This window comes from Octopus bimaculoides, chromosome 11 (genome assembly GCF_046866305.1).
Source record: "Octopus bimaculoides isolate indiv1 chromosome 11, ASM4686630v1, whole genome shotgun sequence".
Classification (NCBI taxonomy): Eukaryota; Metazoa; Mollusca; class Cephalopoda; order Octopoda; family Octopodidae; genus Octopus; species Octopus bimaculoides.
Window position 1 is genome coordinate 55,142,670 of NC_142938.1, and position 15,000 is coordinate 55,157,669.

The 15,000-nt window shown below is 36.3% G+C and overlaps 1 protein-coding gene across 2 annotated transcripts in view; it reads left to right on the forward strand.

Moving 5' to 3' along the window:
• LOC106869864 (uncharacterized) overlaps window positions 1–15,000 on the forward strand; it is an 83,126-nt gene that overhangs the window by 909 nt on the left and 67,217 nt on the right. The window lies entirely within an intron of this gene.

Consider the following 15,000-nt stretch of genomic DNA (forward strand, 5'->3'; position numbering starts at 1 on the left):
AGGACTATGCTTTATTTCAATTCTTTCATACTTGGGTTATTTCGTGGGGGGTAAATCTCACTCAAAAGCCTAGCTCCACGAAGACAGAGAGACCAATATGACTTTCTCGCATGTGCCACGCTAGACAGAAAATTGGATCTATCAGAACGACTATAAATACATTAGTGACAGAAAACATTATTGTTTATTAATGAGGAAATTACTCGACTGTGTCCATATTGATAGCAATTTTTCGCTAACTCGTTAATTATATAGTATCAAACGAACCTTAATTTCCAATAATGGTCGTATGGGAAGAAAATAAATAAAGGAAATCGTTCTTTAACTTGGATCGAATCGGACGTTTAATGTTATTAATATTATAGACGTTCATTGTTATTTATATTAGATAACATTATCTATATTATATCAATGTCAATATAGAGAAATAAAGTTTCTTCGTTGAGTATACATCCTCACAATTCTATCAATCCCACCCGAGAAGAATAACATACAAAAATGACCTCATCAGTTTAAATGATGCAACTTACTGAGTCTGGTGCTGATTGAGGCGCATTCAACGGCTCTAGTTAGTTTCATTCGCAAAATGAGTCCCCTTTAAGTTTGCTCAGAATGCTTTCGATTTCGGTGTATCGATGCAACTCTGAAATTTGATTACGATCAACCAATTACTTTATCTCGTAAATTTAAGAATCTGATGTTATTTGGAATTAAAATTGGGAAATTTGGGTAATTTTGGCCAATCAACAGACAGCAAGGCATTAACATCTTGTTACCATAACAACCGCACGTTGTGTTGTGTTGTGTTTCACTTCACCCGCATGTTGTGTTGATTCTTCACAACACGAGATTTACTTGACCAGCGTGTTTTGTTTTCATAAAAAATTATGGAGTGGCTGTGTGGTAAGTAGCTCGCTTACCAACCACATGGTTCCGGGTTCAGTCCCACTGCGTGGCATCTTGGGCAAGTGTCTACTACTATAGCCTCGGGCCGACCAAAGCCTTGTGAGTGGATTTGGTAGACGGAAACTGAAAGAAGCCCGTCGTATATATGTATATATATATGTGTTTGTGTGTCTGTGTTTGTCACCCCTATCATTGCTTGACAACCGATGCTGGTGTGTTTACGTCCCCCGTAACTTAGCGGTTCGGCAAAAGAAACCGATAGAATAAGTACTAGGCTTACAAAGAATAAGTCCCGGGGTCGATTTGTTCGACTAAAGGCGGTGCTCCAGCATGGCCGCAGTCAAATGACTTAAACAAGTAAATGAGTAAAAGAGTTATCAATTGCAATTTTATTATAGATATTTTTCGTCAATTGTTTTGATATTTTACATATTTTTCATATATAGCAAAAGTTGTTTGCGATTCTTATACGGTTTCTTGGCATTATGAAAGTGAATGGAATATGTGAACTTAGTACACAACCGCACACCTACACTTCAAGCACAATACTGACAAAGCATCAGTGAATCGACTCAGTATTGCCAAGCTTCAGGGATTCATTGATTCAGCTGGATTTATGATTTCACTTGGTTAATTCTATTCATAAACATTTTAATTAGGAGTATTTCTTAAACCGATAGCTTCACATTTCAATAGTTTAACTGAAATTTATCCCACGTAACAGGAACTGAGAAGGATATCGTGGAACAGAGAAACTGTGGGTGATACAGATAATTTGACATTATTTTTGAATTCTATATGCAAAAACATACAAGATACAGGTATTCTTTTCGTTGGGACAAACTCTTTGTTGACCAGTGTTATTCTTACCGTAGTTTACAAATCCAAGCATGAAAACTTTACTCAACTTTGAAATTTTGGAGACAAAACCCCCTTTCACACACACACACACACACACACACACACACACACACACACACACACACACACACACACACATGCACTTATCTCTTAATATAATAATGAGCGTAGTGTTTTTATATGCATATATATGTGCTAGCAGAGGCACCTGGCGTTGCCCAGGAATGAAATTTTTCTTTACATATTGGGAGAAAAAAGCAAAATATGTTGTATAGAAATTTGTTATTCTAAATTCAATTTATTCTTTAATTGGGAAATCAATTCTGAATTCATAAATAATAATAATAATAATAATAATAATAATAATAATAATAATAATAATAATAATATCTCTGGCTGCCCAGTCCTGGCTAAGAAGGAATATATTCACAGACACGACAGAGCTGGGACCTATATACACTAGAAGCTATGCCAACATTATGGAATAACAACAGAAAAAAGATGGTATAAACACACGCCAGAAAAGGTCACAGAAAACGAGAAAGCAACCATACTCTGGGATATGCCAATACACACAGATAGAGAAATTAAGGCAAATAGACCAGATATAGTTGTCAAAGATCATGAAGAAAAAAAAATGCTTTCTAATTGATGTATCAATACCAGCAGATGACAACGTTTCTCTAAAAGAAATGGAAAAACTTTCAAAATACAAAGACCTGGAAATAGAGATAACTCGAATGTGGAATCTAAAAACAGAAACAATTCCTATCATAGTATAATAAAAAAATATTCAGACAAATACATAACAAAAATAGCAGGACTTACAAATATATATAACATACAGAAAATTGCACTACTGGGTACTGCACACATTCTACGCAAAACACTTTCAATACAGTAAACATAAGAGCACCACAGCAAACCACAGCACATACCCAAGGCGCACAGAGCTGCGCTCGGTAGTGAAGTGAAAGCACGTTATAAAAATAAAACTACTGAATAATAATAATAATAATAATAAGCGAAAATACAGAATTTACCACTTTTATGAAAGGAGATAAATTCTACGACATATGTTGAAAGGAATTATGTAAGAGCTTCCCGTTAAACAACATTCTTTGTTTTCTGGTTTGAAGCATAGACAAATGAGTCTTGCAAATTACATACCCTGGAGCAACCAACATAAAGTTGACCATGAGAAAAGTAAGCCAGTAGATTTCAAAGACTGACTTTGAGCTTTATTAATAGACATTGCAATGCAAAGTTCCACTGGGAATTGTGTTTGTTTGAATTGAAATGGCATGTCTGTTGGTTTGATTGGAATTCTTGGAATAAAAACCTCTTCCCCAGAGGCACATCCAGTGATGATGGTAGCTTCTGTCACATTAGGTGATAATGTCTTCAGAATCAACCTTGTCCCATTGCATTATTTAGGAGGATATAAATTTCTTAGAAGCATTATTGGGATCCTACCTTCTCGTTCCCTTCGTTACTTGTTGTTTAGTTCCGAGTTAGATCTGATTGAAGAAATATGATCAAAGACGTTCCAACTGTGACCATTCCGCCTTTCTTCCCTGACATAATGGACTCTACGTGTATATCACAGGATAGAAGTTTTTCTATTCTGTATATAAAAAAAAGTTTGGCTACTTTTTCTAGCAGGTCATGCAACCACATACAGGCTCCGTCGTTGGTCTGTCTCGGTAATAATTTTGTTGTTATTTAGCCTCAAATCAACCCTGATACAGCAAACCTATGTTCCTATAAAACATCTCTGGTTATTAAAGAAGGGTTTTGTTAGGGAAGTGGACCCGGAAGTTGTTCGCAAACAGCAGCAGTAATTTTCTTCAGCTGAATACACGTCATTGATTGGTTAAAATTATCCAAATACGACGACTTTAACACGAAATAACTTCTAAAATACAAAATTTTGTCAAAAACGTTAAGAGTAAACCCTGTTGTATGTAACACATTCTATCAATATCCGAAGTTTCAAAGTGTTTAGCTAAAAAAATTAATTAAAAATCTGTCGGTCAGATTGTAAAGATCCGAGAAAGGAATGCCTCAGTCATTTACAATGACAATAAGACTGAAATACTATCGATCTTTTCTAACTTCTTTCTCTTAACAATGAAGAAGAGAGAAAGACATTTAGTAATGAATAGAGGGAAAGTCTTTCAAGTGTCTACGTTTTTTTAAAAAATTATTCTGGGTGTTCTATCAGGTCATCCCATAAGTTCTGTCCGAATTTTGAATAAAGAAAACAAGCGATCAAATGTTATATTTAATTGAAATTTAATCATCAATGTACTTTCCCTGATTATCTATGACTTCCTTCCATCTGTTTACAAGCTTTTTAGTCCCATCAATGAAAAACTCTTTTGGTTTCAAAGTGAAGAACTCTGAAATGTTAGTTTCGACCTCCTCCTGGCTTGTGAAAGTTATGTCCCCAAATGATTCTGTAAACTACGAAACAAATGGTAGTCTGAAGGAGCAAGGTTGGGAGAATAAGGAGGGTGAGGAATTTTTTCCCAACCAAGCTCTTCGATCTCCTGTGATGTGATCTTTGCAGTGTGGAGTCACGCATTGTCCTGATGAAATATCACTCCTTTTCGATTCACTAAAGTGGGATTTTTTTCTTTAAAGCTTGGTTCAAACGCTCTAATTGCTGACAATAGACTTGAGCATTGATTGTTGCATTAGATGGTAACAATTCAAAGTAAATTACTCCTTTGCAATCCCACCAGATAGAGAGAAGAACCTTTTCCCCATGAAATTCCCATCTCAGTTGTGGTTGAGCTTTTTCCATTTTACCAAGCCACTGTTTACGACGTTTAACATTTCGATAGAAGATCCATTTTTCTTCACCAGTCACAAGTCTATCCAAAAAGGGTGAAATGAGTTCGCAAGAATGGAGAGAAGAGCAGATGTCAACTCAGGATTTGCAGTTGCTTTCGGACAATTCATGAGGCACCCATTTACCAAGTTTAAGAACCTTTCTAAGTTGTTGAAGATGACGATGAATAGTTGTAGGGTTTGAACTAAGCTTTATTGCCAATTTTTCAACTGATAATCCAGGATTTTCTTCAAGTAATGCCTAAAGGAGCTTATCATCAAACTCAACTGGACGTCCTGTTCGATTTTCATCTTCAAAGCTGAAATCTCCACTTCTTGCAAACCATCTTCTGCAAGTTCTTTCATTCAAGCATTCTTTCCCATAAACTGAGTATATGTTTCGAGTCACTTTGGCTGCAGAGTTTCCTTTTTTGTACTCATAAAGAATTATGTGCCTCAAATGCTCTTTCGATACTTCCATGTTAGAAAGGGTTTTAATCAAAGAAATTCTAATTCTATTATTCTGTAAAATAATATTTAGTTAGTTTAAATGTACACAAGTGCATAAAAATAATTTTTAATTCCATCAGACATTCGAAAATATTAAATTTCATTCAGTTTTAAAAAAAGGTAAAATCGGACAGAACTTATGGGATGACCTAAAAGAACTGTAAGTTCTCTCTTCTTTCCCTCACCCCGGTACTTATTCGCCTTCTTTCATAGTTCATGATTTTTAGGGGGTAGGGATGACCATGTTTTTTTTCAAGCACGTTTGACATTTTCTCTACAAACTACAAACAAGCCCCCCCTACTTCCATCTTTTTTTGTCATACAAAAACTAATGCAAATTTCGAACGGGATGCAGCTGTGAAAAGAGCCCAGAGAATTGGGTAATACCTGCTACAAAATGGGTGGGGGAGAAATGTTGTCAACAGGTAGCTACACGAAATTCAACTCCATACTTTAAAGGGCGTCTTCTACAACAGCCTCGGGCCGACCAAAGCCTCGTGAGTGAATTTGGTAGACAGAAACTGAAAGACGCCCGTCATATATATATATATATATATATATATATATATATATAAATATATATATATATATATATATATATATATATATATATATATAAATATATATATATATATATATATATATATATATATATATATATATATATATATATATATATATATATATTTCAACTTACGATGAAAGTCAACACAATTTGTTTTAGAAGCGTTGAGATATATTGAAAAGATACAGAAATAATTTTTTTTATTTATTAAAAATTTTTTTTTTATTCTCAAACGCGTGAAATTGCTAATAAATAGCCTGATCAGGATAAATTATCCATACATTGCAGAAAAATACGTTACTGGCCAGTCTCATGGCTGGCCGGTAACGTATTTTTCTGCAATGTATGGATAATTTATCCTGATCAGGCTATTTATTAGCAATTTCACGCGTTTGAGAATAAAAAAATAAATATTTCTGTATATATATATATATATATATATATATATATATATATATATATATATATATATATATAATCTTAGGGAATAAAGTCCAAAACTTACAGGGAAAAAATCAATTTAGCGATACTAAATCAAATTTCCCAATATAAAATATATGTATATAATTTAGAGAAAAACCACTATTAAATAATCCAATAAAGAAGAATGTAATTCATACCCTCTAGAAAATAAATATATCATAAAAACCTTATTCAAAAAATCAATGAAATACATAAAAGAATAACTAGTAAATGGTTTTTATGATATATTTATTTTCTAAAGGGTATGAATTACATTCTTCTTTATTGAATTATTTAATAGTGGTTTTTCTCTAAATTACACACACACACACTCACAGATATATATACATATTAATATATATATATATATATAAATAATATATATGCATATATATATATATAAATAATATATATATATATATATATATATATATATATATATATATATATATATATATATATATATATATAGAGAGAGAGAGAGAGAGAGAGAGAGAGAGAGAGAGACATATATATAAATAATATATATATATTATATATGTGTGGGTACAGGACGTCGCCAACAGTAACCAACATGCAATACGAAAACAAATCAGTTGAATGCGCAAACAACGAGAAGAAAATGGAAATAGGACAAGTAACACAAAGAATACAAAGAACGACCCTTCATCAGTTGTCGGCTGTCTATCTACTCCCCATTTCGAGCAATCATCGACAATACGAATCTTCGAAGACAGTTGCTCCCATAAATGCCAAAATAAAATTTATGTGATCTTGCTTTTCCTGTTGACTTTATTTCATATCTTAATGACCTTAATTTGAAATTGCAAGGAGAAGGCCAATACGTTCATCATTCGTACAATCATATCAAAACATTTCAAAACAAAATGCAACTGTGGGAACGACAGCTCAGAAAATGTAATACATTTCATTTCCCAACATTGGCAATTCAGGGTAAAATCGATTGTACTTCTTATGCAGATGAGGTAAAATCGATCAACGAAAAATTCAATAATAGATTTCAAGATTTCAGATCTTCACCTTTTGATATCAATATTAACCAGGCTTGCGAGGAATTACAGATGGAATTAATTGAGCTCCAAGGGAACGTGATTCCAAGGGAATGAAGATTCCAAAGGAATGAAAATTTAAAACGGAAAACGAGAGATCATTCATTAATAGTTTTATAAAAGCCTACCTAGAGAAAATTTCCCCTTGATCGTGGATTTTGCTAGAAAGAAAATATCACTCTTTGGGAGCACATATAAATGTTAGCAGCTATTCTCAAAAATGAAATCTACTAAACCCAAAGCAAGATCAAGAATGATAATCATCTTGAAAATAACTTTTCCATTATATTCTTATATTGCATCAGCTGTTGGTGGGTACATTAAGGATTTTTTATGTTCACTTTCCGAGAGATTAATAACGAAGGCTTGTTTACCGAGCCGATTTTCAGATTTTTTACTTCTTTTGAAAAAAAATGCATGTTTTGCGAATCGGTTTGACTAGATCCTAACGAAGGCTTGTTCACTTGAATCACGTTCCAGTAATTAATTCAGAGGGATTTTATCGATGTCAGAGAAAGAAGGGAAAAAAAAAAAAAAAAAAAAAAAAAAAGAAACGAAAGCGATAGCGACCGACTTTGAAGTTAAAAATAAAGTAATAAAAGTTGAAAGCGAGGCGCTCGGCCGTTTCTGTCAATATTAGTTTTAGATTTAGAGTAAAACTGGGTCAGTAATATTTGAAAAATCGGCGAAAGTAAAGAATACGTAGACTCGGTGTTTAGGGTCAGGGTTAGGATTTAGGGTTGAGGTTTAGGGTTGAGGTTTAGGGTTAGGATTGGGGTTAAGGTTAGGGTTTTTGTGATGCCGAAAACGAGTGGCGTACGTATACTTTACCTCCGCCGAAAAATCAATAAATTTAATTAATAATCTTTTCTTAAAGAAGATATCAAATGTATTTTAGCAATGTATGGAAAAAAATAGAAGTGTGTTTTTAAGCAGACGGTGTTTACAAGTTTCTTACGCAATTTAAAATTTCCCTGTAATGAATCTTGTCCACGTTTCTCCAGGAAGTGATAGTTCTTTTTCGTAAATTAATTAATATGAAAGATATTTTCGCATGCATTTAATTGAAAAATATTCTTTTCTACTCTAGGCACAAGGCTGGAAATTTTTGGGGAGGGGGCCAGTCGATTAGATCAATCCCAGTACACAACTGGTACTTAATTTATCGATTCCGAAAAGATGAGAGGCAAAGTCGACCTCAGCGGAATTTGAACTCAAAACGTAAAGACAGACGAAATACCGCTAAGCATTTCGCCCAACGTCCAAACGTTTCTTATTTCTTTATTGCCCAAAAGGGGCTAAACATAGAGGGGACAAACAAGGACAGACAAAGGGATTAAGTCGATTACATCGACTCCAGTGCGTAACTGATACTTAATTTATCGACCCCGAAAGGATGGAAGGCAAAGTCGGCGGAATTTGAACTCAAAACGTAACGGCAGACGAAATACCGCTAAGCAGTCCGTCCGGCGTGCAAACGTTTCTGCCAGCTCACCACCTTTTTAATAGAAACTATATTGTAGCTACAGGAAGGTTTAAGTAATAAACAGCATTTCTCCATCATATTTATTGATGAAGGAATGCTCCTTGTATATTAATAGTATATACTTTATTGATCGGTCGAAATAAATTGTAAATGTTAAACTTGGCAAATGGTAATCTTGGGAATGGTTTGATATGATGCCCAAACTGAAGAAATAGCGCCAGGAAGGAAATACTGCCACCTATTTCCAAACATATTCATAGAATTTATATTCCTAGGCGCTGGTGTGGCTGTGTAGTAAGAAATTTGTTTCTCAAGCACATGCTTCCGAGTTCTTCCCCACTACGTGGCACGTTGCACAAGTGTCTTCTACTGTATCCTCGGACCAACCAAAGCCTTGTAAGTGGACTTGGTAGACGGAAACTGAAAGAAGCCTATTATATATATATAAATGTTTTTATTTTTCATTCCCTTCAAGAGTTGTCCCTAATAGTAGTTTGGATTTTGGCTATTCCTTCTAGCATGCTAGGTGTCCTATGATGGTCACCTTATGTGTTTAAATGTACACTGTATGTATATATATATATATATATATATATATATATATATATATAAAGTTTGTGTGTCTGTGTTTGTCTCCCATCATCGTTTGAGAAACGGTGTTGGTGTGTTTACGTCCTCGTAATTTAGCGGTTCAGCAAAAGAGACCAATAGAATAAGTACTAGGTTTTAAAAAAATGACAAAAAAAAAAAATGTATTGGGTTGATTCATTCGACTAAAAAATTTTCAAGGCGGTGCCCCAGCATGGCCGCTGTCTGATGACTGAAACAAGTAAAAGTGGAGCATCGAGATTGATTCCACTTTAATAACAGAATGGGGAAAATAGACCGAGAGAGAGAAAAAGAGAGAGATAGATAGATAGATATATAGATAGATAGATAGATAGATAGATAGAGAGAGAGAGAGAGAGAGAGAGAGAGAGAGAGAGGAATACTGGAAAGAAAAAGAGAGACGAAATTATGCATGCGTGGGATTTCAAAAAACAACATCAAACATAATAGGAGAGATATAATTGCAGTCTCGCCAGATGTTTTTATGATTTATCAGTGGAGATGTGGTTTCAATTTTCATCAGATTCTTTACTTTATTATTATTATTATTATTATTATTATTATTATTATTATTATTATTATTATTATTATTATTATTATTATTCATGTTTCACATTTGCATTGCGTATCTGCACAGTGCACATTGTTCGAAATGTAAACATATACACACATGCACATGCACACACGCATTTACACATCTAAATTACATGCGTGGGTAGTGTTTGTGAGTGTGTGTGTGTGTGTGTGTGTGTGTGTGTGCGCGCGCCTGCGTGTGTTCGATTTCTAGGAGTTTTGGGACTACTAATATATTATACATACATAAATACGCACACACACACACACACACACATGTATGATGCATGTATGTATATTCCTGATATATATATATATATATATATATATATATATATATATATATATATATATATATATATATTAATGTTTGTTTTTATGTCGAGTTATAATACAAGTAAGGGGGGGGGGGCGTGCCTTAATGACCAGAGTATTCGACTAACGACCATGTCGTGAGTTCGATTCCTAGCGTTACGTTGTGTCCTTGAGCAAGGTACTTTATTTCTCGTTGCTACAGTTCACTCACCTGGCAAAAATGAGTTGCACCTGTTGTTCAAAGGGCCATACTTGTCACATAGTATGTTGTGCTGAATATCCCCGGGAACTAAGTCTGTGGAGTGCTCAGCCACTTGCACGTTAATTTTACGAGCAGGTTGTTCAACTGGAACACTCGCCATCGTAACCGACGGAGAGCTAGGCCACTGAAATAATAAAAACAATCTTACATTAACCTGAAGAATTATGCCAAAATTTTTTTGTAGAGTACAGATTTATTAGTAGAGTACAAGTTTTGATCTGCTAGCCAGACTCGTACCGGAGTTACAAAAGTCACATAATAATTAGCAATAAACTCCTAGGAAATGAAAAGAGCCAGAACAAATATCGCAAGGTATTTTGTTCGATGCTTTAACGATCCAGCCAATACTTCACCAGGCACAGCTCGTCGTATCTATCTATCTATCTATCTATCTATCTATCTATCTATCTATCTATCTATCTATCTGTCTGCCTGTCTGTCTGTCTGTCTGTCCGTCTGTCTGTGTGCGCGCGCTCGTGTATGTGTGTACTTGTGTGTGTGTTTGTTTCTGCATTTGTGTCCCACCACCGTTTGACAACTGGTGTTGGTATGTTTACATCACTATTACTTAACAGTTTGTCAAAAGTGACCGATAGAATAAGTACTAGACTTTAAAAGATTAAGTCCTGGCGTCGATTCATTCGACTAAAAATCCTTCAGGCGGTGCCCCAGTATGGCCACAGTCTAATGATTGAAACAAGTAAAAGAAAGATAAAACTATAATAATCTGAAGGTACAAATGGTGTTAATATTTAAATCTAAATCAGATGTTACACGATCGCATCCAGTCCCTAAACCACTCCTTACTCTCCCTTTAAATGTAACCATTAAGGGCATTTGCTTAACTTTCCCTTCTTCATGTTGGGACCCTGTAATTTCCGTGGTGAAATTAAGTTAATTGTTATCACGTCTTTTACATTTATGTTTGTTTATCGAAGGGCCTCAATAGATCTATTTACAAGGTAAAGGCACGATTGTATGATTGTTTAGAAATCAGGCAATTTCAGGTTCAATCCCACAATGCAGCACCTTGAGCAAGTGTGTGCTACTGCCAACCAATACTTTATGAGTGAATTTGTAGGTGGAATCTGATGGGAGTCCATCATATACATACATACATACATACATACATACATACGTGCATGCATACATACTAACACACGTGCTCGCGTATGTATGTATACGTATACTTATATATGTGCGTGAGTGTGTCTTTTCTTTACAGGATACCACTCGAAACCAGTCTCTGTTTATGTCCCTGTAACTTAACAGTTCGGAAAAATAAAGACTGATAGAATAAGAAGCAGACTTTAAAAATGACTACCGGGGTCAGTTTGAGGTGCTTCAGCATGTCCGTTGATTAGAAAGAGTAAAAAGATTATACATTTGACACATACATTTGACACACACACACACACACACACACACACACACACACACATACACACACACGTGTATATATGCAGATATGCTGATGAATTTAGACAATTCAAATTTATGTTATTTAAGCAAGAGGCGCAATGGCCCAGTAGTTAGGGCAGCGGACTCGCGGTCATAGAATCGCGGTTTCGATCCCCAGACCGGGCGTTGTGAGTGTTTATTGAGCGAAAACACTTAAAGCTCCACGAAGCTCCGGCAGTACTCTTTCACCACAACTTTCTCTCACTCTTTCTTCCTGTTTCTGTTGTACTTGTATTTCAAAGGGCCATCCTTGTCACACTGTGTCACGCTGAATATCCCCGAGAAGTACGTTAAGGGTACACGTGTCTGTGGAGTGCTCAGCCACTTGCACGTTAATTTCACGAGCAGGCTGTTCCGTTGGTCGGATCAACTGGAACCCTCGACGTCGTAAGCGACGGAGTGCCAACAACAACAACAGCTCATCAATCCATCAAGTAATCGATGTCATGACTTGATATAAACTAAGTAGAGCGACTGAGCCGGAAATCTACCAAGGGACATCTAAATGATTCGGCGAGTATTTATTTCATTGGCAGCTGTTGAATTAAAGACATTCAGTAATCAACACATCAGCACATTACCCCTCAGAATCACAAATTTGTGATCCTGCCAATTCATTTTTGGTTTGATTCACGGTGAAAGACGATGAATTTCAGTTCACTACTGTTCTCGCTGTCATCGCCAGTATTATCGTTCATAGAAGTTCTATAGTTGTTTTGCTGGAAAACATCGATGGTGTTCCAGTTGGGCTGTTTTTACTCGCTAATTTCCTCTGGTTGCTGCTGGTGTTCATCCCTCTTTTGAAAGGGATCATTTCTCTCTCTCTCTCTCTCTCTCTCTCTCTCTCTCTCTCTCTCTCTCTCTCTCTCTCTCTCTCTCTCTCTCTCTCTCTCTCCCTCTCTCTCCTGTTTTTTTTTTATGTATTCCTTCTGATGATTTGCGAACTTTCTTCTGCAACCATTGTCTCTCTCTCGTTTGTCACACAACGATGAAGTGACATTGTTACTTGCTTCAATCTGGGGACGAGGTGTTTGCATACTTGTTTGAAGGACAAGTTACGTAGTAACATACATTGTATACAAACTATGTGATAATACGAATGATGCAGTCCTCCTGATACAGGAGAAACTCTAACGACGGCCAATCAAGGAGTCTTACATATCCAGGATTATCTTGGCCACCAAAGCACAAGCCCACTCTCCAACCCTCCAATCTATAGGCGCATACTTAGAGCAGAACCATTCACTCTAACCACTTTTGCCACAGTCGCTCATTTTTTCACAAATTCATTGGAAGGTAGCACTTCTCTCTCCACTCTCACTTTCCTTTCCAAATGGAACTTAGAAAAGTCAATGAGATTTTCACCAAAGAGGAAGGTGTCTTTCCTCAATCTTTTCAGCCTCACCCATTACACAACATTTTTCGCCAGAGCCACTAGACAGAGGAACACCGCCTGCCTTGCCTTGTTAAATGCATGAGGGGGGCGATCCTCATGATGGATTTGGCCAATAGTTGGATTTGTTCCTCGCGTGATAACAGCTGTTCGACATAACTCCACATACGTGGACACTGCATGAGGGCATGCAAAATGGTTTCGTCGCTGTGTGTGCATATTAGACAGTTCCATCTGACGGCGCTTCCATGCCTGTAGAATTTATCTCGAACTGGCAGTGCTCCTCGGTAGCACTTTCAAGCTAGGGATTTCTGGAAATTATCCATGGTAGTACTGGGTTTGAAATTTCTTTGAAAGAAACGAGCTAGTTTATCCTCATTGACGTTAGAGTTTCACCGAGAATGTCATCGCTCTTACCCACTACTAGATTTCGATATATATCGCTACAGCAGAACTGTCACCGACTGTATTGACTGACTGGCAGAGAGCAGTGTATGATAATGATATCAAATTTTGGCACAAGGCCAGCAATATCCGGGGAAGGGATACGTTGATTACATTGACCCCAGTTCTCAACTGGTACTTATCTTATCAACCCTGAATGGATGAAAGGCAAAGTCGACCTTAACTGAATTTGAACTTAGAGCGTAAAGATGGACAAAATGCTGCTAAGCATTTTACCCAGCATGCTAACGATTCTTCCAGCTCGCCACCCATCTGGTTTGTCCATTTGGAAAGAGAGAGAGAGAGAGAGAGAGAGAGAGAGAGAGATATGAGGTCATGGTACAAGGCAAATACAAGAGACAGAACAGGAGAGAGGAGCAGAAAAAGGTGGATGTGTAGGTAAGTGTACTGAGTGAAAATAGTATGATAAATGATTAGAGATAGGAAATGAGTTGGACACAGAGAATATCGATTCAGCAGAGGGGAAGTGAAAGAAGGAAATAGGGTAACATAGAAGATTGCTGAAAGAATGGGTATTAGAAGATGAGTTGTCGGGGAAGGCTTGACAGAGCCTAAATTTTGCTGAAATAGATGGGTTTTTTAAACTACAGCATATTGTCATTCATCTTTGTCCCCTGTCATCTCTTCTGAAAGGCTCAACATCTTGTGGTCAGTCTTTGTCCAATATTTTTCTAGGTCTTTCTCTTCCGTAAGCTCTTTCCACATTTAGCCATGAACACTTTATGCAGCTGTCCTCATCTGTTCACATCACATGACCATACCAACACAATCTTCTCTCCTGCACACTACATCTGATGTCTCTTATGTCCAACTTTTCTCTCAGCACATTTGTACTCTGTCATATGTGCACACTGATGTTGCACATCCATCAGAGCGTACTAGTTTCATTTATTTCTAGTCTTTGCATGTCCTCTGCATTCACAGCCCAAGTTCCACAACCATGTAGTGTTGCTGTTTCATACTCAAACATCATACAATATGCCTTTCACTCTAAGAGAGAGGCCTTTTGTTAACAACAGTGGTAAAAGTTCTCTGAACTTTTCCAACCACTTCTTATTCTAGCAAATATACTTTCTGAGTATTCACCTCCACTGCTAATTAATTAGGTCACCTAGATAACAGAAACTATCTACTACTTCTAGAGAGTCTCCTGGGCATTCTGAAACATATTTACTGAGTGCTCTTATCGTTTATTGCTACTGCACATCGACCACAAGCAAAGCC